The 1632-nt window shown below is 35.4% G+C and overlaps 1 protein-coding gene across 1 annotated transcript in view; it reads left to right on the forward strand.

The window, feature by feature from the left end:
• Positions 1 to 1632, forward strand: part of LOC137640251 (protein LLP-like) — a 14473-nt gene continuing 12841 nt past the window's right edge. Inside the window, exon 1 of the mRNA XM_068372827.1 lies at positions 1 to 150. The gene's annotated coding sequence lies outside the window, so the exon portion shown is untranslated. The remainder of the gene's footprint in view (positions 151 to 1632) is intronic.

The following is a 1632-nucleotide window of genomic DNA, read 5'->3' on the forward strand; positions in this document are numbered from 1 at the left end:
TAAACCACCACACTACACCAAGCGAGGGGAGCCGTTTCAAAATTGATTATAAACTACTACTACTATACTCAACGTGGTCCAAGAAAAAGTAACAAGACAAGAAACTGCGTGTAATCTTATATAGTGAAACAATTGTAGCAACAAATTCCGGTAACTATTATTTAATCAATACAATCACTTAGTGGTAATATTCTTTTCACAAGAATATATAAATTTCATGTTGATATGGTACATAACTTACCGATATGGTATTGTATTTGTCCAACTTGTACCCATACCTAATCTAGGCTATTCTTTTTCGTCTTGCTTATGGAGGTTCTTACTAAATTAGTTTGTTTTACTTAACTGGAACCCATCGGAAGAGTAAGTAAATTCATCTGATCTGTTGAGTGTGAAAACTGCAAACTGCTCACTTGGCGCAAGAACGATTTTTTTTTTCGTGATTTTCCGACCTATTTTTATCTATTCAGGCTTGTTCGCCCACTACATAGGCTCCTTGGGGTGTATGTAGTTTCAATGATAAGGGAATCTTTAGAGAAGTTGTTTTGAGGCCGGGGGGAAAACAAGTAAATTGATGGTAGTCCTAAGCTAACCATAACTACCTAACCTAACCTAGGATGATAGGGCCTCTTTACCAGTGGGAAGGTTTAACTCTCCTTCCCTTCCATCCCCTATGCTCGCCTAAGTGGTCATATGAATTCAAAATCCTCCAATAAACCTCATGCACCTATTTTAATCCTAACAAGCAGTTTTATATCATAATTTGCCTAACTGTTACGTATACTGTATTCATTTTCTGCATTAGGAAGCAGAAATTATTCATAGTAATGTATAATTTACTGAACACTACACAACTGAAAATCATTACTTTAAAGGTGGCTACCTAAAAAATGGGTAAATTTGTATGAGGGAAATAACCCTAAAAGAGAAAATAAGAGATGTTCATGTTTTATATGTAGGCATTTTAAACAGTTTTGACGACAATAATAGTCAAAATCCTTAATTTTTTCACGTTTGGAATACGAAGTTGCAGTTGAAAAACCATTTTAAAAACCAAATAAACAGACGTACACTGTAAACTAAGACGCCTGTCCTTACCTTTGGAGGGGTCGGTTTATGTGGCTATGCTTCTCTGTGACCCTCAGGACTCCGTATTGATACCATACCTCAAGATAAGTTGTATCCCTCTGCTGGATTCCCTTAAAAAATACAATATGGCTTTTCAGGTGTACCTTCTTGCATGTTAACCCTTGTTCTTGTTCTTGTTGTTGGGCGGAGGGATTTGCCTTTCCATCGGCACCTCCTTGGGTTTCTTCTTTATTCTAATTCTTTTATTTTCTTCTCTCTTTTTTTCCACATTTGATAGATATATTCTTTTCTTTTATCCCCACCATAAAGTTAAATTTCGAGCCCATTTTGCTATATAATTTTTTTAAATTGCTGTAACAGGCTTAATTTTTGTCCTAGAGAGGTCAGGTTGGTCTCATTCTTTTGGAAAATGCCTAAAGTTTCTCATAGTTATAAAAAATATGTAAAAACATGTAATTAACAGTGTATTGCAAGAACGTACCGGTATGTCCTTTTGAGGGTGAAAGGGTTAATTGTTCTTAAAACTGAAAAAATACAGGTTTC

The sequence above is a fragment of the Palaemon carinicauda genome, chromosome 4 (assembly GCF_036898095.1).
Source record: "Palaemon carinicauda isolate YSFRI2023 chromosome 4, ASM3689809v2, whole genome shotgun sequence".
NCBI classification, from domain to species: Eukaryota; Metazoa; Arthropoda; class Malacostraca; order Decapoda; family Palaemonidae; genus Palaemon; species Palaemon carinicauda.